General features: G+C 40.1%; 1 protein-coding gene across 4 annotated transcripts in view; it reads left to right on the top strand.

The window, feature by feature from the left end:
- TENM1 (teneurin transmembrane protein 1) overlaps positions 1 to 27,824 on the top strand; it is a 910,925-nt gene that overhangs the window by 544,328 nt on the left and 338,773 nt on the right. Inside the window, exons 1-2 of one of the 4 annotated variants that reach the window (XM_068956570.1) lie at positions 21,229 to 21,392; positions 26,788 to 26,966. The exons of 1 other annotated variant lie outside the window; for it this stretch is intronic. The gene's annotated coding sequence lies outside the window, so the exon portion shown is untranslated. Of the gene's footprint in view, positions 1 to 21,221; positions 21,393 to 26,787; positions 26,967 to 27,824 lie in introns of those variants that run through there. 2 more of the 4 variants (XM_068956571.1, XM_068956569.1) reach the window with 2 other exon arrangements.

Raw genomic sequence — 27,824 nt, forward strand, 5'->3', positions numbered from 1 at the left:
CAGAACATTCAAAATATTTGATAATGACATATAATTCAGAATTTATACAGATGCAGCAGATGCTTAAAAACTCCAAATTTACTGTCCTTGAATATATGCAGAATCACAATGACAAAAGGGAGGCACGTGTTAACATTTTAATGGCCTCTACTGCATTTGTAATCATGTGAATTCTACTGCTACTAAAAAAATCAGACTGATCTCTTAAACAGTAACGATTTGTAGTATCATCCTTCTTTTATAATTAAATTCTTGCTTGTTGATCTTATTGACAAGCATTCTAGTAAAATGCAGTAGTGATAAAATAGTATTTATTCTCATAGTATTTCAGCTGATGCATGTAGAGGAAGCATACGGAATGTTTTCATTTGGACTTTGCCTTGTTGATAAATACATTTTACAGCTTAATGGCTATAAACTCATTTTAATGGAGCAACTAACCTATATGACTTTGTAACCTTTTAGGCTTTGCCTTAGACATCAAGACACATCAGAAAAGTTTCAGATTAATTTGCAATATTCACTTGACTTCAGCACAGTTTCTTAAGATTAATAGGTTTGCAAATTTTTTCAGAAAATTTTTTTTCCTATGGAATTAAGAGTTAACACGTAGTTACTGCTGCTGCAGTAAACAGTAATACCCTCTTGCAGGACGTACCTGAAGAACACCGCAATGAAGCGGTGAATAACAACCAAATGACCTTGCCTTGTAAAAAGGCATACGGGTTATCTCATCAGAAAACCTAGAATCTCTCCCTTCAAGTTTACAATTTGTGTGTTCAATTAGAGATAACATTGACATCAAATTGTTCCCAGTCTATATTCCTGTGATACTCTTTACTCTGACCTGTAATCGTTTGCTCCTTCTTACCAGCTACTTACTCAAGTGTAAATACTCAAGCCATGCTTGCAATAGTGCTGTGCGCGCTGAGATTTGTTAGTATTTCCTCCAGTTGTGGGTAATATTTTACTCCACGCTAGCAGAAGCTCAGCCTGTTGTGATGGGGTGTGCGTGCGTGTGCGTGTGAAATACAGTATTTCTAGGATCACTCAGCAAGCAGAGGTTTTATTTTTACTGCTGCAGTTAGGAGTGAGCACAAAAGTCCAAAATGAGGAGATGATCCTATCTTATTTTCTGTCTAACTGTGAATTACCCTATGAGGTAAATTCACTACTTCTCAGTTTACTTCTTACCAGCAGACTGATGAAAAAGGTATGGGTTGCATTAAATTCTGTAGATTTAAAAGAAGCATGTAAAAGTACCATGTTTAAAATGCTTTCAGCCGTAATGCTTAAAGTGTTTTTGCCTATAAAAATATTACTTTTAGTAATTTTGAAGTATGTTTTCAGTGATATATTTTTTGATTTTTAAAATCACTTCGAACATTGGGAACATTGAATACCACAGGCAATGAGAGAGGGATTTTAGTAAAGTACTATTAATAACTCTTTCTACCTTAATTATATTTCCTTTTTGGAAAAAAAAACTGCCTTATCATCCTTGAGTGCCCTTTAAATCAGGACACCGTTGACACTTTGTTTCCAATTAACAGTAAAAACCTTCTTTGATCCTTTGCCTTTTTTATGAGATGAATTTATATTTTCTAGACTAACACGCATGACAACATAATTCTCCACACTCATTAATAGTCAACTTCTTTGCTTTAATGAGGGAAACGAAGAGGAATGGAATGTCATCTGCTTATCTAAAGCAGCAAGGACTTTGCTAATATTCATAGACAAAAAACCCTACATTTAAATAACATTAAAGCTGTGGCACATTTGGCCAAATACAGGTCATTCAAAGTTAAGCCTGACGCTCAGAGCTGAATTAGATCTCTGTGTGGGGTTCTCCACCATAAAAAGTAAGAAAACTTGAATTTCCACTTACTGGTAGTTTTATTTCTTGTCCTTCTGGAAATATGATTTGTGGAAGGGCTGCTGGGTTTGTTCCTAGAAACCAAAGAGCCTCTGCTACCCTATGTTGGCGGCGTGTTGTGTTTCTCAGGTGTTGCGTGGACAAGCCCTGGTGGGAGCCTCAGAGGACATGAACAGGCAGGACACCACTGACCTCATCTCACCTGCTGGGCTGGCCCTACACATCTCTGCAGCAGGCTCCTACGGAGAATGCACGGATTTTTGGTCTTCTCCCCATTAAAATGTCTTTGAAATACATTTCATCCAAATGTTAATAAACATTACTGCAGTATATCCCCTGCAACTTGACTGAAACCAAGCACACACATATTTGATGTTCCTTCTGCTGTGGCATGACAGTTTTCACTGGAGATTTTTTATTTAGTTCAAATACCAAAAAAAGTTTTGTCCAAATTAATGTAAAATTCACTTTTGTAATATTTTGGGTGGAATTGAAAGAGCGTACTCTCTTTCTCCGTGTCCTGGTTGTCACACAGACTTTACAATACAAGAATATGGACCTTGTATCAAATGAGTTCTTTAAGTTCCAATGCAGAAGGTTGCGTTTCTAAAAAATATCCCTTGGTTTGGTCCCCTAAAACAGCTACTCACAGTCCATTTTAAATGCTGGTACTAATGCTTCAGTAACATTTTTAAAATAGTTCAAATAACCCATGTTGCTTTTAGCAGTTCTAGAATGTCTTTCGCGTTTGTGTTAGGAACCTGGTCCTGCAATTTCTCCATGGCTGTGAGAATTTTTGGGGCCTGGAGTTTTATGAATATTTATAAACCAACAGAGATCTATTCCAATACTTTTTACTGCTTGATGGAAACTCTTAGGTCAGTAGCATTACAACTAAAATGGAGAACATTGTACAAAACTGTTAGAAAAATTCTCCGTTAACAGCAAGCTTGAAAACCTGGAAACAGTGGCAGTACCATTACTTTATTGATGGAGTTAAAGGGAATACGAATACACAAAGCTTGCAGTCAGCTAAGGATGAAATAAGAACGCTAAGATGTAATTGAATAAAGAAACCCCACAAAGTCAAGTCACTGTAGCCTATCCGAGTCACTAAGCCTATCCACAGCCTTAGTGCTGTGGATTAATAAAATAAGTTTTAAAAAATATTCTATATGGGAACACTGTATCAAAAAGAAATTATTTTTCTTTGTGGAATATCCTTTTAGACTAGTCCGTTTTGCAGTAGTTTTCTTGATATTGGATGCTCTTCATCTTACAGAAGATCTCTTGATAGCACCATAATCGAGGCTTTTAGAAAACACAAAGCAGATTAAGAACTGTTAGTTGAATCATCATTTTTCACATATTTTGAAATGTAGCCAATTAATTCATTGTTCTTCTATACCCTTTCCCCTACAGCTGAGATTTTTAGTGTTGTAATGATGGGGAGTTTATCAGAAGTTGTGGCTGATTCCTCCACCTGTGAATACCAGTGATTCCAACAGAAGCTGGGTGCTGGGCCAGGCGAGCAGTGAGAAAGCCCCATGAGAGTGAGCCTAGAGGGTCAGGTGGAGCTCTAGCAACGGAGAGGAGCGTCTAGAAATGGACAACTGTTGGAGCCCTCTGCTGAGGCTTGTCAGTTGTGTGATTTTCATGCCTACCTGTAGACAACCACGTCTCCAAAACAATAATAAAGGAAACAAGGCAGCAGCTGGTTTGTTAGCTGTGCATCTCATGTCTGTGGGGTCTGCCTTGAGTTTGTCTTAGGCTGTAAAATAATCTACTACTCTGTTTGCCAAGCGCACAGCAAAATGTAGGCTTAATTTTGGGTGACTCATAGGCCAGCCAAAGATAAAGCTATGTAAATATATGGCGGGAAAACCACTATTTCAGTATGTTCATCCTTTTTAACTCAGGGTTGCAGCATTATTATCTCCCATGCAGATGACAAATTCAGGTGGAAAGCAATAGATTTAACAAATAGATTTAAAAACAGGAGTTATCAAAATGCTGTGAAGACTGGAACAGCCATTCGGTAAGGGCAAAGGAATACAGATCAGAATTCTTAGATAACAAAAAGGAATAAATTGAGTATAGTAGTGGAATGGTATTCACTCCTCAATATTCATTGGCACCATATCAAGCTAAAAGGCTTATTTATATTTATAGATTTAACCATATTTCGATGCTATCGTTATCTTTTAAAAGTAAATTCTAATGTTGTGAAGTCTACGTTCACAGCACTGAAAGCCATGTTTTGCAAGGAGCAGACATAGCATAGATCGCAGCAAAGGAATTTTCTCTACACTACCATGCCATGACCTTGAAGAGTCATTCTTTTAAAAGTTTCACACCACCCTCTTTTAATTCCTTGCCTCTTTCTCAAAGCCGCTAATGAAGCCTTCACTTAACACTAGTTACTGTGCAGTTAACAATGTATATAACTACATCACCCAGTATTGCCTTGATACAGTCAACAGAGGTAGATCCAGAGAGAATTATGGAGCTTTTGACTATTGGTGAAGATCGCAGACAGGAATTCCTATTTTTATTTGCACACTACAACAAAAAGTATTTTGTGTATTGCTCAGTTATTCTACCATACAGTGGTATGCCACTGCTAGAGGTGGTAGCAAGCCACGTTGTTTATGCTAGCTACGTGGCTTTGATTGTACTTATGTCTGATGTCAGTATGCAGCTACTTCTCTGTATTTGAAATGTCCTCTGGATAAGAAGTTTCCGTCACAGCTGCCTAAACCAATTGACAGACCCTTCTGTCTGAGCGTGCAGATGTGCAGCTCTCAGAGCCGAGATGGATGCTGCTTTCAATACGAGACAAAAATGAGCCTGTATCTCAACCATAAACTGAAAGATGTTCTCAAGATCAGTGTTTACTAGCTCTTAGGAAGAAGGTGGTTCTTCTTTTATACTAGTTACCTATGCTTGGTATATTCTAGTTATCTAAAGCCACAGGGTAGAGACTATCATTCCACCTGCATGTGATGATGATAGCTTGAGGATTTCTTCCATAGACAGCTACCCGAGATTGATAGCGGGAAGACCCATAATAAGCAGGTCAACTTTTGTGGAAAGTTAAAGGATAAGACAGCATATATTTTCACATGGGTAGCTGCCAGCTGCCCTTCTTTGTCTGCCATGCCTTTCCTTTTGTATATCAGACATAAAAAAAAAGAAACCCTCGGACAAGAAGACAACTTGCCAGACATCTTCTGAGGGAGTAGAATTGCATGAATGTACGTGGCTTGTATATGGCAGTTGCAGAGCTACTGCAAGTGAACAGTATTTTCCAAGAGCAACTTGAATGCAGACTGCAAGACAGAAGTGTGCAGGAAACTGTGGCATGTGCAAGAATGTCACTTAGAAAAGTAACCATTTTGTTGAGGTATAGGTTTATTATTGACCTTTTATGAATCTAGAAGCATATCCAAGTCATTACAAATAGGATATTTGCTTAGTCAGCAGCACTGTTTTCTGTGCATATTCAGAGCATTTCGTGACAAAAATATTTATTTTTGCCACGTGCACGCCCAGTTAGACCAACAAAAGTAGGAGAGATTTAACTGGATTTTATTCTGGATGTTAGATCCAGAATAAGTTGCAATGCAGTTGTTAAATTCTTCCCAATTTCTTAGCTGAATAGTCATGCAGAGGCCAGAATTCGAGGCAAAATACAGAAACTCAGATGAATACGGATGAAAAATTGAAATATAAAAATATTTTTGTAATCCATTCTCAAAACTCATACCTTTATTTGCAGCTCCGCAGTTTTGCTTTCTTCTAACTGTCTGGCAGTTTTCATGTGAAAGATTCGGAAGGAAGGCAGAGAAGAAGAGAGGTTTACTAAAACCGGTGTTACTGTAATTCATGGAACATCTGGTTCCACATGTGTTCCAGCATAAACATCCCGGGCAAACAATTCAAGCCCAGGTTTTCAAAGGTTTACCCACTTTGCCGTAATTCTCTATCTGCAGAGCAGGCTCCTTGGTGCTTATATACTTTCCAGATGTATCACGAAAATAAGTACAATACATCTGTAAGGTGTTCAGAGGCTAAGGTGGCTGTTGTCCAAACCAGATGGAAGGGAGAGGATGGTATTGTTAGCTAATTTGTGGGCTCTCGACTAGTGAATGAGAGGATACCTGTTTCTGGTTTTAGGACACCCATCAAGTTATTCCACTGACTTCACAAAATGAATCACAATTACAATCCCAGTATTTCATCAAACACGAACAGAAGTCATTTACACTGAAGTAATATATTCAGTGGCAGTTTCTAATGGTACTAAGTGAAGTGTTGTTTCCTTTAAATGAATTATCAAAAAGAACCAGAAAGAAAGGGCAAAAGAGTAAGGAAAAAGTAAATAAAATTACACCTCATGGAAAGAGAAAGCTCTTGATGAAAAGAAAACAAATATCTGATTCATGACAACTGTCTGAACAGAAAAAGCACTAGAGTAAGATGAATCAGAATACCCTAGGCAAAACAGCAAAACGTCCACCTGAAAGCATGTACTCCTTGAAAAAAAACTCTCCAGAAACCAAGAACCAAGAATAAAGAGCACTAAAAATCAAAGCACATACTAAGTGCATTAAAATCAACTTGCTGAACAAAGATTCTAATCCACAAACAAGTGCACTTGTCATTTATCAAAGTGCTCAACAAACGTAACATCTTTCTTATTGGAAACATTAGCGCTCCAAGATGATGCGTGTATGGCAGATAGATAACTATATGCCCGTTCCTCATCAGAATTTCACTTGACTTTCAGAGAGAAAAAATTGGCTGGATGCAAAGCTAAACCAGACTTTTTTCCCCCCTCTAGAAATAGCGCACAGTAAAATACCAACAAACCTCAGAAGCATCTAGGGCTATAATCGGAGACCTAATTCCAGTTTTCTTCTAGTTCTGTTTTAGTCATGTGAAAAATACGAAGTTAACAGAGAAGCCCTTCAGATCCTTAAAGCATCGAAAGTAAACTACTCGGAAAGAACTGTTCCTTACAAAAAAAGTCTGCTTTTCAGTGCCATGCCATTAGTAATGTTAAGACTTTCTAGCTCACCCTCTGTACTAACTCTAAATGAATGTTGCCAAACTGTGAAGTATATACGTAAGCAACTGCCCCTACGTGTTGTTATTATACGCTAATACTGTGTACGAATGAAGCGTTAAATAACTTGAGCTGCTAACTCCCTGATTCAAGGGAATAGGAATACGATGAAATAGATGTGATACAGAACTAAACTGAAAAGAAGTCTATTGATGCAGGCTTGGCAGTGTTTTTAATATAAATTAAAGATAGCATCATCTAAAAGGCAAGATATTGGGCTTATGTAATGTCTTGGCTTCAGTCTCTCTACGTTATTTCCTATAAACTGTTAATCCTCTTTGTCTAGGGTCCAAGTCCCGTAAAGTGCTGCATGCTACATAGAAAGGGTTGCACTCTCTCACTTTATACCTTGGATAACAACAGAGGAAGTGTTCAACGCTTTGTAACAGAGCACGTCTTGAATAATCAAACTTATTGATATCAGTAGCCTTATTCAATATTTAAAATTGCAGTTTAGAAATGTTCTCATTTTTCATGTGAAGAAAGGAATCTGATGGAAATCTACAGGGCAGCGATATGCCCCAGAAATCGTTCTGCTGAAATGAATTACTTTTTTGACTGAGTAGCTTCAGAAGGCATTCACATCAATACGGTTTATAACATGGGGAAAGGAAAATTGACAAGGCTCCTTTGGAAAATAGAGGCGCTACTTTCTCACTACTTCATAAAAGCTGAAATACACATTCTTTTATTTAAAGATGAGTGAAGGGGTTGATACTTACTCTGCCATCCAGCCTTTTTAAAGGAATCAATCTTACTGAAAACCACAGAGATGCAAAAGTATAAAATGTTCATGTTAAAGGAAAGGACGTTGTTGAGTTTGGACTGTACTATAACAGAAGCGGAGGAGCATATTTGGACAAGCTCTTCCGCACGCTACTTTTAGTAGGTGCCCTTTCTAAAAGATTACTTAACTCAGGCCATTTAACAACCTGTTTCTTGCCTTCGCTTCTGAAAGAGCGTTGACATTTGCCCTTCTTACTTCTGGAAGCAGCCACACAAATCCAATAGACAGGGTCCGAGTATGGAAAGCAGCAGTGTCGTAAAGCTTAATTTCAATAACAAGCTTCAGCAGCTCAGAAAATGCATACTCTTCGTTCCTCTTACAACGGAAAGAAGTATCATTTAGCCGCTAACAAGGAAAGAGGTAATGAGTTAAAGATTTAGTGTTCATGTTTATAGGAGGTGTGTGAGAGATTTCCAGCTGTGTGTGTTAAAAAGCAAACATTATATACATAATTTCATACGTGTAAATATCCAAAAAGATTCTTTTTCTAAATTTGCAAAATGATTACTCGCTGTCTTTTCCTCTTCTGTTCTTCCAGGCGATAACAGGAGAACCTCTTCTCTGATTAGGTACTTTGCACTAATTGATGCTAATGTTCTTTGTAAAGGTCAGTGTTGTTCTAACAAGTGGAAAAAGAATGAGGTCCAGGATACAGTCAAATTGGCAAACCGGAAGTAGAACCTAATTTTCAGAGCTCTAACTAGCTATGCATTTGCTAGGTCTTTGGTTCACCAAAAGTGACATAGTGGCATTACTTAGGTTTGCATTATTCCTGTATCAGTCAGGAGGAAAGCAGCAGCTGCAGGCCAGGTCAGACTTTTTTTCCTGTTTCCCTTTTGCCAAGATTGATTCCAGCATGACTCAGTGCTAGTAACTCCCATGCCCTTTGCAGCTTTGCATCCCAAGCAGTCCTGGTGCTCCTGCATTTTATCTCCAGCAAGGACTCGAGGAACAGGATTTGGGAGCAATGTTGGCAGCGAATGTTGCTCCAAAAAAGGCTGAATTTAGTTGCACTTATTGAGAGGCTTGACTTACTTATCACTTTTTGCTAGTTTTAAAAGTATATGAATGTCTGTAATTCTTTGTTCTTCCCCGTGATCAGTGAGGGTTTTTTTAATGGAAGAGAAGCTCTTTGAGCATTTGATAGGTTATCTAGCAAATGGATAATTACCTCTGATGAGGTCTTCAAAGAAATGTATTACCTTTTTGGGACAACTTGTGTAAAATCATCAAATGATTTAAAATGATGGCAGTTATAGTAATGCAAGATTTGTTAAATAGAAAAAACAATGCATTTAAACCCAAATAGTATTGTCTTCAGCTGTAAAAATTTGATCGGATATGTTCTGTTTAGCTAAGTTGTATTGCAAAGCCAGTTTCAAAGAGAATTACCTCACTTTTCCACTTACCTTTTAACTGGGCCTATATTTCATTATTATTATTTCTCCTCATGAGTCATAGTATTTCTGTATTTTTCTACTTAGACTGGCAGATCTTACTTATTCTCATACCACAAACCCCTCCTGTGCATATCCCCAGACAGATATTAGTCTCTTTTAAATAGTATATAGGCTTACAGTTCTGTCATCCCAAATTTGAGGCATTCGATAATTCAAGGCTAGTAGACCTTCTTAACTGTATGTATATTCCATTTGCAGAAAAAAGATGTGCAGTAATAATTCTATGCTGCATTATAGCAACCAATTCATATATATATATATATATATATATATATATGCTTATCAGTTTGTGAACAGGTAAATTGCACACAATTCACTCATTTATAAACAGACCTCTCAATGCCAGTCACTAGTTCTTAAATTCCAAATATTATGCTGGATTGTTTCACACTACTTCATACTTACTTTACACTCCCCATCCAACATACAAACAACATAAAGGAGCCTTAGGGTAAAAGAGCATCGGGCAACTCTACGGCATTTTAGTTCTGAATAAAATACGTGAGAATGACTGTGTTTCTTATCCAGTGCTGTATTGAGAAAATGAAAATCAAAGGTTTTGCAATTAGGATGAATAAAACAAACATATTAAAATTTGTCTCAGTTACAGTAAAATTGTAAATTTAACATACCGTCCGATGTCTCCACACATTATTTAGTCAGGTTTACATACCGCATTTTCCCAAAGGCTATTGCAGATTTACATTATATTCTGCTTTCTTGAAGTACTTCCTTGAGTACAAAGTACTACTGATAAAAATTATATATCAAAGAAATGAGATGTATGTCAGAAACCTATAAATAATGAATTAAATACTAGTATACTCATAAATATTACAGAAGAGAGCAATAGGTTCCAAAGGAGTATTTCCCTTATAACTTCTTACTTAAACCGCAAGGGCATGAAGCTGTTTGGGAGACTGAATTATATATATCTGGATTTATAATTAGTCCAGCTATTAACCTTTTCTCCAGTTTCTCTCTTTGAGTGATATACTGTACTATAAATTTCATAAGGGATTACCTTGCACAAAATACGGTTTTATATAAATGCCCCATGCATATTTTATAATCATTTTTAATTTATTTATTCTAGGTCTGATTCTCCACAGTCTTGTACAGTCTTATATGCAAGACGGATACAAACTAGACCAAAACAGGACCTTCTGATCACTTAAAGCAAACATGCTCTATTTATATTTTGGGTGGGTACGCGTTAGGTAGGTTGCATAGGTTTGAGGCAGGAGAGAACGTAAGCTTTGCAGTAATGTCTCTGTCATAAACTGCAGGCGGACTTAACCGCACTAAATCACTGTATAACAAAACTAGCAAATTTTCTTCATTCTGAGCCAAGTGTTGCCTAACCAGATGTACAGATTTGATATGCCTTTACTCTTGTTTTCTAGTCCTCGTTTCCATTGGTATAAAAACAGAAGGTGTTTAGCTTTGCAGGACAAAAGTCATACAGCCAGTTTAAACAAAACATCAGGTGCTGTGGTTCTGATTTGCATGTTTATATATATGCAGAGATTTGTGCAGCTGGCCAAGATTTCTGCACTCAGACCTCTACATTTTTTTTAAAAGAAGTTATATCAGAACCTTCTGCGTAGAGCTGATGACAGCCAGTAAATGGGTGCACGTTAATGCTGCATTAGCGCTGTAAAACTGCAGCACTTCAGAAAAGCCTGCCAGAACACGACCCGATCTGGACGGTTAAAATGGCTGCACATGTATTTGTAATTTGCAATCCATTCAAAAGCCAGAAAAAGAGAGATTAAATTATCTAACACTTGACAGAAACTTCTATTGAAAAAGCCAAACATTATGTTCTTAGGAGTTTAAAACATATTTGCAAACAGTAGTTTGAATCTAAAATATTTCTATTTTAAAGATGCTTTAATTCATTACCCTGTTACTTCGTATTTTAAACTGTTAGAACTGCAGGTTTATGTCTATAGGGATTTCAGAAGTCAAAACCGGCAGTATATATTTAACTATCGTAACCACCCCGCAATTATGCTTAGCTTCTGCATTCTCATCTAACTAGCCTTGCAATCTAGGAACTTCTGTGCATACTGGGATTTCTGTAGAAGTTAGCATTAATGAAATAGTTTTAAATTTCCCTAGGCTCAACCTAGACATTAAGAATATAAATGTAAATTAGCACAGAAGAACTAACAGTCTTGAATACTAACGCTTCCATCACTTTGCTTTTAGTTAAAAATGCACTCGGAAATGAGGGACCCAGTCCTGTGCACCTGCCATGCCCAAATTACCTAAGTAAGTCTGACAATATTTCTGTGGTTGTCTCTATGCTAACATTGTAGCACTTGGACACCTTCCAATTAGAGATTAATATTTTCTGTCTGATAAATAACACTTGTCCAACTCTGATCTGCCTTTAAGACTTCCTCTAAAAGAATCTTCTGTCTTTTCTACTTAAGAACAGAGTGTCATAATTTACCTAAATGTGGCCACAATAGTCCTCTTTGCACCAAAGCAATTCAGGTTGGTATTTTGTTTTAGAATGGCGTTAAAAATTTTGCAGATTCATTGCTTTGCCCGACACTCATACAGCCCCCTGCAGTATTTATTTTCATTGCAGTATGTCTTCTGTGTTTGCATGTGTCCACACTCTTTGCTTTAGTTGGCTCGCTGTTCCCATCTTCTCTTCCTGTGCGTTTTAACGGTAAACAAGTGAGAATAAGGTACACAGTGAGAATATTAACTTTGTGCATGTGCTGTTGTTAGCCTCAAACTATCAGCGTGGTTAGTACCAAACTATCAGTACTTGAAATGCACCCTGAAATTGTATTCCTAAGGAACTGCTCCTTCTAAAATTTTATCAGTAGTTAAACAAAATTGTTGTTACGACCAGTTATATATCTTATTTGTTTACATATTCAAACTGGCTCATCTCTTTAAATATACACTGAGAGCAGTGACCTTAACTGGAAGACAGTAATTCACTGAAATGGTAATGATGATATAAACTGCAATTCCTGAAGTTCAAGTGGAGTACTCAAGTTCAGGTTTCTGCATGAAAAAAATTGTTGTCTTTTTTTGTGGAAATTCTAAACTATTACCTCCTTGGAAGAACCGGTTGAATCAGTTAAAAAAAAAAAAAAAAAAAAAGACTCCAAAGTTTCAGTGATTGTGGATGGTTTTTATATATAGATAGGTTTTATATACAGATATTTTTACCTTCTTTACTTTTAGTGTAATGAAAAAAGTGATCAGTCATAGAATCATGAAATAACTGAGTTTGGAAGGGATCTCTGGAGTTACTTGGTCCAGTCCCTGCTTGGAGCCTGGTCTCGTCAAGTTTGGAATATTTCCAAAGATGGAGATCCCACAACCTCTCTCTGCAACCCACTGAAAAATTTGTTCCTAATATCTGACTGGAATTTGCCAAGTGTCTATGTTGCCTCTTGTCCTCTCCCATCTTGCTGAACTCACTCCAGTATGTCGATGTCTGTCTCGAATGAGGGAGCTCAGAACAGCTGGTTGTAGTCTAAGACATATATAATAGAGGGGTAGGATCACTTCCCTCAACCTGCTGGATGCAGCGCAGCCCACTGTTGGCCTTCTGTGCTGCAAGGGCACTTTGCTGACTGACTTTCCACTTGCCCATCAGGACCCGGGGTTGCTTTTCTGCACAGCTGCTTTCTGTCTATTGGCCCCTGTACTGTGCGAATGTATGAGACTATCCAGACACAGGACTTGGCATTTAACGGTGTTTCCTTTATTGAGGTTCCTCTGAGCCCTGCCCTCCAGTGTACTGACCACTCACCAACATTCAGTATTTTCTGCCAGCCTACTGAGTGTGCATCCTTGCCCGTTGTCCAGGTTGGCAGTAAAGATATTTAACTTTCTTCTAATACGAAAATGCAATAGTAAGGTAAAGAATCAGGCAGGTAACTACATGGATGAATGCTGTGTTTTACTGTTTCTCCAAAACCAACTGTACGGCTTGACAGTATTTTAGAAGTTGAAAAACTGGCACTTCTCAATGAGTCTTGAATAAATAAATAAATACAGCTTTTCTTAAATGCCTTCATGGTAACTTTGCAAAGCCCCACAAGAGTTTGCACTGTGAATTATGGTTTCTTAAGACAGTACCTCAAAAAAAGTACAGTTTCAGAGTGCGTTATTGACCTGGGGATTTTGTGAGAGTCACATTGGATAGATTTTGATGCCAAATATAACACTGAAAGAAAAATGGAGTTCATATATCATTTGAAATTCAGTATTTGGTCCAGTGTAAGTAGCACTAAGGGACGAGGACATCCTAGGCCCCATTTTGGACAGTGACTTCAGAAATTTTCCATAAATATTCCAGAAATCTTCCATTTTAAAGATTGTCTGTCCTGACTGTAACTTTTCCTGTTTCACAGATGGTATATTTCTAGCACAGCATCCTTTTCAAAAGTCATTTAGCAGCGTTCCGATCCTTCAGGCTTCAGCTTGGAAGAGTTCAGGGTCTTCATATCCAGTAAATTTTGGGTACAGCTTTTGAAACTGCCAGTGAATGGTAGCAAATTAGTACTGCATGATTCTTGATTACCTTTGCTATACGGCAATTAGGATACTAACTTAGGCCATAAACTTTATTACTGTTTCTAACTAAGCTGAAGGTGAATAAGAAAATTCGAGGCATCAAATTTTCAATGAGATGCCTCTTAAAAATAGTCAGTTGGTTAAAAAATTTTGCGTTTGACATCATTTGAAAGACATTTTTTGCAAGCTTGCCTCCTGGGAAGCACTTGGGAGCCTAAGTAAAATGTGAATGTTTATGTTTTAAAGCACTTTTAATGCAAGAACTCTGTGTATAATTATCTCTAATTAGTCATCTCTTCCACTGAGATTTATACTGAGCATTTAGTTTTTCTCTTCTCTCTGTCAGCCATATCCCAGGCTTCTTTAACAACTAGAAACATCTGACAAGCCGATCTCTTCAAACTATTTACTAGTCTGGTTGAATTTTACCTGCTGCTTTAGGACAATCCTAAATGAGGCCAGCGTTACTTTCTAATTAAGCTGAAGAGATTAAGACGTACAGGTGGTCTTTTTGTATGTTTTCCTAAGGGACAAGTAAAATATGAGCAACAGAGATCAACAAAAATAAAGGAAAGAAGAAAAGCAGCAGGACCATGGGAAAGTACTATGAAATAAAAGGGAATAGGAAAAGGAAGAAGCAGGTTGGGTAGATGGTCCTTCGTAAAATATGTTTATCTTCAAATGCCTCAAAAGACGAGTCCGCTCTAGGTCCAAACTCTGCAAATTGGTAGTAGATCAGTAGAAATGATCAGCAGAGAACTGATTTCAAACACAATAAAAATGTAATTATCAGAAGAACCTAAAGAGAAATATGGAAGAAGGGAGCTAAGAGGAGCCCGTTCTTTAAATGAAATAAATTACTTTGTAGTCTAACCATGAGTTCGATACTATAGGAAACATTCCTTTGTTTTTTTATGTTACTTATCTTCCTCAGTGTCAACTTTCAATGTAATTGGGAAGTTTTATTGTTATTGTACTTAGGCAAGCAATAACACCTGCTATTTGGAAGTTTAATTTCTCTTCAAAAGTGCTTTACCTTAGTTGCACTCTAATGGGCAAGCTGATAGACTCCCACCTCTTTTATCATATGCTCATATTCAGGAATAAACATTTTGATGTAATATTTTTTCAACAACAATTTTTAAGCCATCTTTCTTAGTAGGAGGTTTTGTTAATCTAGTAATTTCGTGAACCTTTCTCAGTACCAAAGGACTTCCCTCTAAAAGCAGGAGAGCGTTGAAACCGATCTTTTCCCATCTCCAGCACTTTTCAATAGTCTGGGTGAATACTTACAAATTTCACATCTTCATTTCATGTGATTTGTTAAATTCTTTCTTAAGAACTGGAAAATATTGATGCGCTTAAGTTTTTTTCCCCCTCCTTTCTATCTTGACCTAGAATTAATTTTTATTCAGGTTTTGAAGGGAAACAGGGCATACAGTTGGTCTCTTTGGGGGGGTTCTGAGGTTCAAACCAAAACAATGAAGAAAATATTTCTCTGTGTTGACTGGAAACGAATTTTTTTCAGTTTACCAAAAAAAAGCTCATAGAGTTTAAATATTTCAAACAAAATATTTTCTTCTAATGGACATTATTTCTTATAAATAATTTAAGGAAAATGAAATATCTGAAATATCTGAAATATCTGTCTGTTATCCCCGACAACACACCACCATAGCCCAGGTCAGGCTTACTGGGGGAGAGGAGAATCACTACCGGTGACAGGAGCGTTAGCACCACCTTGTGTTCATGTGATAGGAAAATAAGTACGCAACACCCTCTTCAGCCATTAAAATTGCAACACTCTTCTGTATGCTCTGCTGCATGTTTCTAAGGGGTCTCTATTTGCGGACATGGTGCATATTTTTGGACATGGTACTTTTATAAGTGTAAAACAAGACATAATCGATACCTCCGTATAGACGGGAAAGTATCAGGAAACAAGCTCACGGTTGTAGTCAACGTGGTCTTAGCACACCAGCAAGCAGCCTTAGCTGTTGTCAGGTTTGTCCTAGACATCTTTGAACGAGAGAGTTTGGATGTGAGTGTTGAAAGAAGATTTGCAGTTGTTTACAGAAGTTCTTTCTAAATGTGCGAGAAAAGACTGCAAAAAAGTACGAAGGCGTTTTCTTTGAAACTTTAAAGTGAGCAAAAGAGACTGGCATCACGTGATGATGGCAAGCCTTGGAGAGGTAATCAGCGTGGTGTGTGTGTGCATTAATTTTTCATAGCCTGTAAACATGGCACGAAGCAGCTTTGTTCTCTCCAGTCTTTCATACAGTAGAAAATACTTTGTAAACAAATGTATTTCTGGTAGATTTTTCACCAAGATAACTACCAAAATATCATGGTTTTCATTTCTTTTTCAAAAATATCAATGTCTCATTTTCTTGGCCCTGGAGATACAATTTCTGAAAAGCGATATCCCATCAGAAACTGCAAATCTTTACTTGTCTCTTAGCACTCATACATGATACGCAGTTTCTGGTGGAAAGTCTGGGTCAAAAATTGTGCTAGCCCAGAGCTCAGAATAATATGGGAGTGCAATGTCTTGTATGATTTTGTATATCTACCTGTATTTAGCCTAGCTTCAAGCAGTTCAGTTCTTATCGCAGAAAGGGAACTAGAAGAGTAACTTCCCCTACTTAGCTTCTGCTTTGGTCCAGAAAGTAAAAGCTTTTGATAGGCATTTTCTATGTCACGTTCCCCTTCCTGATCTTTTACAAATTTGAACCCTCCCAGGCTACGGGCAAGACTGTGCTTGTATGTCACTTTCGTTGAGTGTATCAATTTTCTGTTCAGTAACAATGCTATAATCATAACTGTAAAAAATATAGTGATCCTAATTCTCCTTTACATTTCAGTTTGAGTCATGATTTGTACCTTGTCAAAGAGCGCGCACATGAGGTGCAGCTACAATAGTGTTGTATTTTGTATTGTGGATGCTTTACATCCACATGTAACGTTCACCTACGCCAGGCTGTGATGTAAGGTATTATTTTAAAAAATGGCAGCATTCTAAAACCCCTATGCCTAACTAGACATGAGGTATCAGCCTCATTAGTTTTATCAAGTAGAACCTGGATTTTTAAAATAATTTAACCTGTTGGGGTATGCTTGGGATCCCATGTAGAAGTACATAGGAAATTGGACACTGCTACAGTGTCCTTTAGGCATCTGACAATGTCTCAGATGTCCCTTTTTTTTTTTTTTTTTTTGCCTGCTACATAAAAGGTAGGGCAATGTTAGTGCTACTCAGTTCCTTCTGTCACTTTTTGGCAGACAGCTGGGATCTCAATGTCCTTCATATGTGGGCAGTTTTCTACCAGTACTGAGGAACTAACTGTAAATGTTTCATCTTTATTTTTTTTTAATAATAGGTTTCTTTTAGTCTTTTCAAGACTAAAACACACTAATCCTGTATTTCAAATAAACTATGTTTTAAAGAATAGTCAGTGCTGGGATCTGGCTTATTATCTGGCCTCTGTGTTTTAAAACATGTTAATTTTATGACGGAGTAATTTCCATAAATGGCACACCAAACAACCACTTCAATTATTTAAGGGAGCATACTATTCTTTCCTAAAACTGTCCAGGAAGCAGTCACATGAACTAGGAAAATTCCCCAAGAATTCACAGAAGACTTTGTGAGGACTACGTGTGCTTCCAAGAATAAGAGGCAGAAAGAGAGCTTTGGCATCATCCTCAGAAGTGCAGGCTGATAGGACGCCTGCAAGTGTGATGATATCCTACCCCAGGTGGGTTGAAAAGATCCTACTCAGCAGCGAGACCAGCAGCTGTGGCTCAGGTTTCAACAGTGCAGGCAGCAATAGTCCCACGGTAGACACAAGAATACTTGAAAATCAGCGTTTCAGCATAACTTCATTACCAATAAAGACAATGAATCACTCAAGAGGCTCTTCTGAACTGGAGCTAGCCAAAGTGGTATCAAGCCAGTCCTTAGCGTAGATACTGCATTGACTGGGTACTGCAACTGTGCACTGGAGATGCCATAATTTGCGACTCTCAGACAAAATCCTTTTCACTCGAGAAAATTTCACTTGGCACCAGAGTAGCTAGCCATTTCTTACGTATCAGTTTTTTTCTACGCCAGTTCAGGGTCAGAGTTTTCTTTTGCTTTATGCATTTCTGATATTTGATACATCTAGGCAAACCTGTGTACTTCAAGGGCTCCTGTTGCCAGTTTACGATGTTTGTTCTGATTCTGCCGAAACGTTTGTTTTGATTCTTGGAAAAATCTGTTTCTTCTTCAGTTCCTCCTAAAGAAATACTCTCATCATCTAATGGTTCTTGCATTGGAACTTGCTCCTAGTTCCAATCAAGTTGGCGAAAGCATATAATATACCTGAAATTCCATACCTTTCTGTACATCGTCTTCATATGTAATAGCTGTATGGTCCTCAAAGCAGACCTTTTCAGTTTCCGTAGCCCCATCTCACTAGGCAGCAATCCACAGGTATCTGAAATTACCGTCTATGCCAGATACTCCATTTCATATCTGGCAACAATTCTCTAGTAGTGAGATTATCAACTGTGGCTCGTTTACCTCAGCAGTGGCTGAATAGACAAAGATAGGACTAAACGTCCATCTCCACTGCTACTGTTTTGGTATCTTCCCTTGATGGAGCTACCATCCTTTAATGACTGCGACAGCAGGCAATTCCAAAGCATTCCGAGCAAAAGCATTAACGATAATTTCTGCGATCTTTACGTCTGCTAATAGCAGGGTAGTATTTATGCTGATTATGTTAGTATCTTAAACCTGGAGTGATGGGGGTGTCCTGGTTTGTATTTCTGTGACTAAAGTACCAACTCCATTCTAGACCTTTTTTTGTTTTGTTTTGTTTAGAACTATTCTGTATTCAACCTGTGCCACCTTATTTTTGTGTTAATGAAAAGCAAATGTTAAAGTCTATCCAGAGAGAGAAGAAACCAAAAACAACTAGGTCTCCTAGGAAGGAAAATTTACCCTTCCTCCCCCTCTGTCCCCCGTGGCTCAGAATAGTTCATGACTGATCTATACCGTTGAGGAAATTTTCGACCTGCCAGAACTAAATTGCAGATGTTGGAGACAAACTTTTAAGAGAAGACTGTTCTAAACCAAAATGACTGAAATTGGAAGCTTTAAATTCAGTTCATGGGAAGTTTATTTAATGGCTTCAAGATTCACTAGAAATGGGTTGTCTTCTGGCCTTCCTAAGAAGGCAAATGTATAGCCAATAGTTTAAGATTTTTTCTGCTGCATAGGATGCATGTAATCCAAGGGAGATTTCTATTCCTGTTTTTCCTGGACTCTAGTCTAAAGGGCTCTGCATTTAGCTCAGGATCTTTAGAGCTGTGCATTCTTTAAGAAGACGCAGATTTGGATTTCTGGAGCGCTGTTTAAAGTAGATTTCGTTCTGAAGAACTAGACCAAGATCTTCATCTTAACCAGTTCATATTTCTGTCTTTAGAAACTTGTAGAATAATAAAGACCTGACTTTTCTAGAAAGGAAGGAACAAAGTTGGTACTTTGTCATTCCCATGAGCAGCTATTTTGATGGGAGATTTGAAGAGCATTTACCATCTTTCTGGTTCTTCATCATGTGTTTCCTTTTGGTTCCTAGCCTTTCTTTTTTGAAGAGGCTGGCTTTGGAACTGCTGTAACCTTGAATGTTTTTTCAGAATTGGGTTGCAGCCTACGTGCAGTGAGGAGACACAACTCCATTGCTTCATATTTATGCAGATACATGTTTTGGGAAAAGGATATGTGTTTTGGGCCAGTTTCTTCCTCACCTTTGTAATGCTGTTCAGTGAGTTTGGGTTTTTTTTTTCTTTGCTTCCTAGAAACCAATCACATTGGCAGGAAATCATTTTGAATATCAGAACCACATCTGGAAATGTTTTACCTCCAGGACTGAGAAAAAATGACTCAATAAAATTTCTCACGGGCACCTGAATTTTGCTTCTCTAATAGAACGGGCTCAAAGCTGGGTTGTCTTTAAGAGCAACTGTTAAAAATGACAGAAGGGTTATATATACTAGCAGTTATATATGTGGCTGTAGTTATATACTAGAGCCATAGCTGGCCTTACCTAATTTCTTCTTGATTTATGCCCTGCAACACACTGTATAGGCAAAACTAGAATTTATTTTTCCTTGAGAACCAGTTTGTAAGAGCAGGAATTGCCCTTAACATGTCTTTCTCCCAAGTACGCAGCATATATGTAAAGAGCATAAGCTAACTTCCCAAATTAGGTATGTCCCAGCAGCAAGGGGCAGAGTACAAAGAGGAAGTAGACTTTAGGACTACCGAGAAGCTTGGAATAACAGGCATTATGAATTACACATTTGTCTGCTGCGTGTCTGTGACTGATTATATTTTGTCAAGAATGTCTACGTACAAGCTAAATGATGTAAATAACCGCAAGGGTTTAGGGAACTGATGGATACACGCACGCGCCGCGCGTGCCGACGGAGAGCGGGATGGAGACGGCATGACCAACGGGGTCGGGCCTGAGAAGCCCACCTAAAGGAAAGCCTTTACAGTAACTGCGGGTGCGTATTTAACGGCTATGAAAAAGCAGGCTGTGATCACCTTAACGCTTCTGTGTGTCCTGCTGAGGGTACACAGCGCGCAGATGATGAAGCTGGAGGGATCAGCAGCAGGAGACGGCGTTCCCCCCCGGATGGAGGCGGCCGCGCTAGTGAGCTCTGCCCCGCGCTTTGATTCCGCTCCCGCTCCCTCAGCGGAGCGAGCTGCGTAGCCGGAGGTGTCCCGCGCTTTCCAGACGCGGAGGGACGGCCGTTAGCCGGGGCCGGGGCCAGCTCTCTCCGTCGGGGGGCGGCAGCCGCCTCGCCTCCGCCGCCGCTTTCCGTAAAGGTGCGGAGGCGCCGAGAGCCGCGCGGCTGACGGCTCGCCTCCGCCGCCCTCTTCCTCACCCCCGCGGGCGGGGGGGGGGGGGGGGGGGCTGCCGCGGCGCCGGGCCGCGCCGCGCCCCCGCCTCGCTCGCGCCCCCTCAGCGCTCGCCTCCCGGCTCGCCGTGGCGGTTGGCGCGAGGCGGCTCGAGGCGCGGCGGCCGGTAAGGCGCATGCGCAGACCTCCCGGGCATGCTCATTAACGGCGGCGGGGCCGAGAAGGGGGAGGAATTAAAAAAAAAAAAAAAAAAAAGGGAAAAAAACCCACCCTGAGAGCGAGCGGCGCCTCTGCCGCTACAGCCGGCGGAGAGGAGCGGCGGCGCTGCGCCGCGCCGAGGCGAGCCGAGCCGCGCCGCGTCCCCTCACACCCGGGCTCTGGGCAGCCTGTCGCGCCGCCGGTAGCTGCGGGTCGAGGCGCTGCAGCGGGCGCCGTCCGCTCGGCGGGGCGGAGGGGCCGCGGCGGGCTGGGCTGGGCTGGGCTGGGCTGGGCGGCGCTGCGGGCAGCCGCGAGGCGCCGGCGGCGATGTGGATTTATACTGGCCCGCGCCGCAGCCGCCGCGGAGCGGGGCGCGGGCACCGCACCTAGAGGCGATGGGCGAAGCCGTCGGCGGCGCTGAGCGGCGGCGCTGCTGAAAGTTCAGCCGGTGGCCGCGCTCGGTAAGTTTTGCGGGGGCGGCCGGGCCGCGCCTCTGGCGGGGCGGGGGGAGGGGGCGCGCCCCTCACCGCCGGGGGGGGGGGGGGGCAGGCGCTGACGCGCGTCGCTGGCTGCCCGCGGAGGGGGGGTGGGGGGGGCTCCGCCGGCCGCGGGTATCCGCGCGCTCTAACAAGTGGCCGCGGGGGGAGAGGCGCGGAGCGGCGGGGGGCTCCGCCGCTCGGCCGGGCTCGCGCGGGCGGCTGGGCGCGGGTCCGCTGCGCGCCTCGTCCTCCCGCCGCCGCCGGGAGCTGGCGCACCGCGCTTCCAGGCAAGAGGTAGGAGTAGCCGTTACTCCGCTGCGCTGCTGTCGGCGTTTCGGTGGGTTTTTTTTTTCCCCCTCTTTTTTCCCCCCTCCTCAATAGCTTTCGGCTGTAGCTTGGGGCTAATGCTTTAGGCTAGGCTGATGAGTGCTGACGCTAGCCGGGGAGAGGGTTGCGTTATGCCGAGCGGTCCCTCTTTCCCCGCTGTGAACCGTGTGACATTCTTCTGCTGAGCGCCCGCACCTTTGCCTCGGCCGATGTGGAGTTTACGTGTTTTAATTGCTCAAATCAAATACAAGGAAACCTCCCCCCCCCATTCTCTGCCTTAAATATTATACTGCCTGCTCGAACTGTGTAATAAGTGCCTTAGTCTTTCATTGATTGTGCTCGTAACATGCAAAGGTTGTAGATGCCCGTCCTGCCTGTGCTGATGCTGCGCTGATAATTAACGAGTCGGACGCCTTGTGCTGTGGAAATGAGTAGCAGCCGCCCGTGTTGTTGGGCGAACATCTCAAGCGTCCACTTCATCTCTCTCCAAATGCTTTTGCACCAACCAAAATGCACCCTTTCTAGTGCCGCTTTTGACTGTTAAGTGTAACATGCAGCAATTTCATATTTGAAGTACAGCATCGCTAGTGTTATTTTAGAGAACGCTTTGTGAATCATAAATAACAGGAATCACGGCAGTAGGGAAAGAGCTGTCCGTCAGAAGGTGAGACCCATCCTCAACAGTTTTCCTTCTCCTCCCTGTATAGTTTCTTTTCAAACCCTGTTTTATGTCTAACTTTTAATGTTATGGGTTAATTTCAAAATAATACTGCCAAGATAAAATATAGGATCAATAAGAAGTTGATTGCTGTTTTTTTCCCCTTCTGTGTGTGGCATATATCAGTAATATAAAATCATCAGAAGGTGTTAATGTATTTAAAATTCTGCTGTGTGCTTTTGGGGTTTGGCTTGTTGCAAGAACTCTCAAGTCTTCTCACAGCATGAGGATAAAGGAACCTTTGGGTGTTACTATTTTGTTTGTTATATCGCAGTTTCGGGTCAAGTAATGATTAGAAGTTTTATGAATAGCGTGTTCCCAATAGGTTTTGTTCGTCTTTCTTCTTAAAAATCGGGCATTCACAGTAAACCCCCCTTCAAATGCTTAGGTAAAAGACCTTTTCTTTTAAAGAAAAACATGTATTCCATTTTCTAAATTTTAGAATATGTAAATCATGTGTGTAAATTACAAATGATGAAATTCTTATTAAAAAGCTCTTAAAGAATGTGAGAGTGCAAGTTACTAGTCTTAAACCCTAAGTAGAGAGGTGTAGAAATAAATGAACATGTGGTATATGATGGCTTACGTACATAAAGCTATTGAAATGTGTTCAAAGTTCTATAAAACTGTGTCATGTGAGAAAAGGTGCTGCAAAGGACATCTGTTATTACTCATTTAATGTGATACCATAGTTTAAAGTTAGTCTTTAAAAATGATGAAATGACGTGTTTACCCACACATGTGCCCATATTCACATGCGTACAGTAACAGACAAACATATTTTTGTTCTGCCCTAATGTTTAAAAATAGGGAGATGTATACTTTCTTTTCTCATTGAGATTGGCAATTTTGAGGATTGGCATTGATGCTAATTGGAGCAGGCAGGAGATTATCTCAATGTGATTCATGAGGTTTAAATGGTATGAATTTAATTTTTAAATGATCCTAACCTGAAAAGGTTTCTTGAAAAACTGTAAAAGGAATAATGCCCATTAATTCATCATTTGTTCCAGGCTTTGGTTATGGAAAAACAATCCCCCCTATTATTTTAGGAATAATTTTTGTTCCCATTTTACAGATAGGAAGAGCAGCCGCTTTTCTTTTTTTTTTTGCATCAGTCAAAATGACTGGCAGAATCTCGCAAGGACTGTCGTGGGACCAGAGTTTAAAATGTTCTAGAGACTGAATAGTAAATTGGTGATGGAGCTATATCTAAAATTCAGGAGTTCCTAATTTCTTATTTGCTCCTTGCTCACCTGGATTCTGTTGTCTGTCGATTACATTTCATGGTTCCAGCAGAAACTGAGTTACCTTCAATATTGCCTAACTGTAAAAAGCATCAAATCAAAGACTTCAATAGCACTGGCTCCATCTTGCTAATACATCACCTTCTGCCTGGGTGTTACTGTGTAGCTAAGTCCTTTGACAGTAGACTTGGTGCCAGATAAAGCTGAAAATATGCAGTGGTCTTGGTGTTCTGTTACCTAACTTAAACAGAGACCCAGACATCTTGAGAACAGGATCTGCTACAACTATCCTTAATGACCTCGAGAAATGTATATTTGTGTATTTTTTTTTCTGATTATAATTAGGATTTCTAATGAGACCCTGTCTTTCCTAAAACTGCTTTCACGTAAAATATGGAGGATGCCTGACAACTCCAAATCCACAGAAACTTATTCAATACCCAGTGTACTAATTACTGAGAAAAGTCATCTGTTTGGTTTTTTTGTGCTGTATTTTACTGTTTTTCAGAGCATAAATATTTTGTTACAAAGGTAATAAAAGATGCTTAAATTACTTTTTTGTATATCCTCAGTTTCTTCTTTGTTATATCTTCAGCATATTTGGTATGGAAGGAATACTTGTTTTCAATTTCTGTTGCAGTGAACTGTTTTTATTTGAATTTCTCTATTGAGAAAATAATCGCATATAGTTGAATGTTTACCATTTTGGCTAAAGCTGCTCTTTGAGTTTATTACTGTGTCGTTCTCTACTCTATAGTACAGAATTTTCCTCATTTCTGAATTTTAGAAAATAAACAATGTAGCACTGGGGGGAAAAGATCCCTTCTAGCTAAATGGGTTGGATATAAATATATTGAAATTAAAATGACTGGGTAGAATTGGGCTTAGTACTGGCTTGTTCCTTTGGAAGCCTTCACTCAGCAGTGCTCGTTTCCAGTAGCCCTAGTGCGTAGTTACTGCACTCTTCCAGTTCAGAGCCTCTGTTAAGTACATACTGCTGCTTTCTCCAAATTATGTATGTACTTTTCTGGTTTGCCTCTAGGCTGTTGGGGTATTTGGCGTGTTGGTTGGTTTGTTTCCCTGAGTGCCGGCAGATGTTTGCCGAGGGGTCTGAAGATGCCACAAACTCATTTTCAAAAAAGGGGGAGGGGGGATGGGGTAGCAGACGTGTGAGCTTTTAACGTGTAAAGTTCTGCTTTGCTATCTGTATTCCCTGTTTGTGGGGTGAGTGTGTCCTGTCTGTACTTCTTTGTTTGTATGCACTGAAATAATTGGCAAAACTTTGATGTTTTAAACCTGATGCTCAGGTTTAAACTTTGATGTTTTAAACCTGATGCTCAGGTTTAAAGAGTAACATTTCAATAGTGAAAATACCAATTCTCTAAAGTGTTGTAAGCAAACTGTCCCTTTTCTAACTTGGTGTTAGTACTGTGGCTAGATGAACAGTTTTAGAACACTATTTTGAATGCCTTTTTCATGCAGTCACTTTTGCATCATTTTCTACTCTAAGTGGTAATTAGTTAATGCAAAATTCTGTCCATAGACTTGCTAGATGAAGTTAGTTTGGAATGCAAAGGAGCATGTATCTCTGTCAAAGTAACTTTTAAAGAAACAACTACTAAAACAGAAGTCTCTCTTAAGGACTTGGCTAGTCCTTAAGTGAATATCAACTGCAATGCATTTGTGTGGTGTATTTGCCTGATCTGCCAGAGTTGTGGATTGGCTCATATTAACTGTAGAAACTTCTTGAGAACAAAACCATTAAAGGGCAAAGGTTCTTCCGTGTCATATGTGAGCAAGACTGCGTTGACTTCAACTGCTTCAAGTAGTATATGAACAACTTGACCACTCCTTTTAAGGATACTGCAACTAAATAATACCATTGCTTTAACTTTTCTTCCGATAAATCAGGGTATCAGTTATTGTAAAATCAAGTTTTTGCTTCACTAATAGAAGAACGCCAGATCTTGATGAGTTCCCCTCGTGTTTCCATGGTAGCGGATGGTGGACTGTTGTGCTTGACAGACTCCAAACCAGGGAGATAGTTGACTGTCCTTTGCCATATTTCTGCCTCCCAGAGCTCCGTTTCTATGGAAACTGGTTCCAAAAGGTGGCAGCAGCCAGCAGCAGTGTGGGTAGTCTCATGGGGCTTGCAGGTGCTGGCTGGAGGAGTGAGACTTGAAACACGTAAAGGTGGATTTATTTTGTGCTTCCCTAAGATCTAGCTTACTGGTTCTCTCCTGCTCTCTTCTTGTGGAGTAAGAAATGCATTAGGGTTGCAAGAACTCCTCTGAAACAACACAGATACCTTTTTTCCAAAACATAAGAAAGTAAACTACTTTCTCATAAACTTACATTTTAATTCTAGAAGGTAACTTTGTTCTTCAGCTTCTCAGAGTTCTCGTATGACTTTTCTGGTTTAACTGTGTAGCCCTTTTTGCTCTGGAGTTCAGTTTCTTAAACAAGACATTAGCCAACTGCTGGAACAGGGAGACATCACTGCACTGGGAAAGAAAGAAACCCAGGGGCATTACTCATTCTAGTCTTCCTTGCGGTTCATACACAAGCTTTTCTGCTCATTCCTATAGCCATTTCCAGCAGGAATATCTGTTACTTCCCAAATACACGTGTACTCTTTCAGATTCCATCCTCCATGCTCACACGCCATCAACCCCAGAGCTTTCCCCACCTGTGGAAGCCCACAGTGCTTTTCTAGAGATAGGTACTTCTGGTGCCTCGTTATCACCAGTTCTTTCCTGCTTCAAACTACTGCTATGTGTTTCTGACTTTGCTCCACCATACTGGCCAGACAATCTCCTGTTCTGTTCTGAATTCTGGTTATTCCCCTTTCTGCACAGCTGCTATCCCTTCCTGCTCTGAACGTTTGTTTTCCTCTGAAGCCTCAGCAAATTTTGGATCCCTCATGTCTCAGAACTACTTTCACAGCCCTAGTTCTCTTGCAGCCACCCTCTGCTCCTTAGGTACCATAACAACTAAATATTCTTCACCTTCTATGCATCTACATTATAGATGTACCTATGACCTTATTCTAATTTCTTTTCATTTTTCTCAATTTCTTCCCTAGCTCTTCTCTCAGAGCTCTCAATTCATCTGAAGTGTCGTTAGCTCTTTTGCAGAGCTCTGTATCATCTTGACGAGCCCTGCTGTTCTTTCTGGAAGTCCAGCAAATTGAAAGCCACACAGCTCTACTTTTGGTTATTTTCTTCACAACTTTGATCTTGCTTCTCATAGTCTCTCCCAAAGGTAAGCCTTCCCCTACCATCTCTCTTCTCCGAGTTTTTATCCAGGTAAGAATGTGGGAAGGAAATACCACCCTTGTTGCATGTTATGCTGAGAAAATGAGACATCCTAGGCTCTCTAACATTAGGTTTGTATTGGATTGAGAAGCCTGTGTGATTTTTCTTGCTTTAGTCTTTTCACCCTGTCCACCTTTCTGTGAGGTCTTCTGCTGCTACAAGCAACTGGAATTCCACCTCTGTAAAATACAGATCCCTCTCTTTTGATGTAGAGCCTGTGCAGTGCCCTCAACCAGTAAAAGAGCATTCCAATGCATATCTTAGTAGAAATTGTATTTACCATAATGTATTGCTAGCTAATTGCTCTTGAGTGCCATTGACCAGTCTGTAGGCATAGTGACTGGTCGAGTATCCTTTCTGATGCTCCTTCTCCTTTTAATGTAGTTAGGCAATTAATTTCAAAAGAAAAACCATATAGCCCAAAACTTTCACCTGGACCTTTCCTAGCCTTGGACAAGCATTTCACAGCGTATAGGCTAGCTGCATTTATCAGCAGCAATGACCCTTTTTCCTGTACAAAATGGAATTTTGGTCATCAGTGAAGTTTTTCGGTTAATACATAGGAACGCTGGGATACAGCAGATGTGCAAAATTTATTGTATGTGTTATCATAAAAGATGCCTCTTGCGTTTGTGCAACTAATTTAGTGTCCCCTGAAGGTGGTGGTCCTTATGCGTTACGCATTTTCATACATGTTTGTTAACACATAACTAACCTCTATTGCAATGTTGTTAAGGTAATATAATATTTGGGGCTTATATTCTCATTAGCTTTACTGTGGGTTTCCATAAATTCCATATATTTC

Source organism: Struthio camelus, chromosome 11 (genome assembly GCF_040807025.1).
Source record: "Struthio camelus isolate bStrCam1 chromosome 11, bStrCam1.hap1, whole genome shotgun sequence".
In the NCBI taxonomy this organism is placed as follows: domain Eukaryota; kingdom Metazoa; phylum Chordata; class Aves; order Struthioniformes; family Struthionidae; genus Struthio; species Struthio camelus.